The sequence below is a fragment of the Myotis brandtii genome, unplaced genomic scaffold (genome assembly GCF_000412655.1).
Source record: "Myotis brandtii unplaced genomic scaffold, ASM41265v1 scaffold1020, whole genome shotgun sequence".
In the NCBI taxonomy this organism is placed as follows: Eukaryota; Metazoa; Chordata; class Mammalia; order Chiroptera; family Vespertilionidae; genus Myotis; species Myotis brandtii.
Window position 1 is genome coordinate 789,903 of NW_005353406.1, and position 254 is coordinate 790,156.

Below are 254 nucleotides of genomic sequence, written 5' to 3' on the forward strand. Positions count from 1 at the left end.
CACCAGGGCGGAAAGCAAGGGGGGTCTGTGCTGCCTGCCCGCAGCCCCGTGATTCCAGAACCTTCAGGCCCTGGGGGGCGGCCCCTGTGCTCTGTGAGGCCCCGCAGCCGAGCGGGTTCCTCCATTCTCTGCCCCTGGGCCCCACTCGGGCCCTGTGATTTGGGGTCCAGGGCAGGAGGGCGGCGGAAGCCACAGGAGCCAGAGAGAAGGAAGAACCAGAGCAGCGGGCGAGCTGGGCCGGGGCAGAAAGGGCT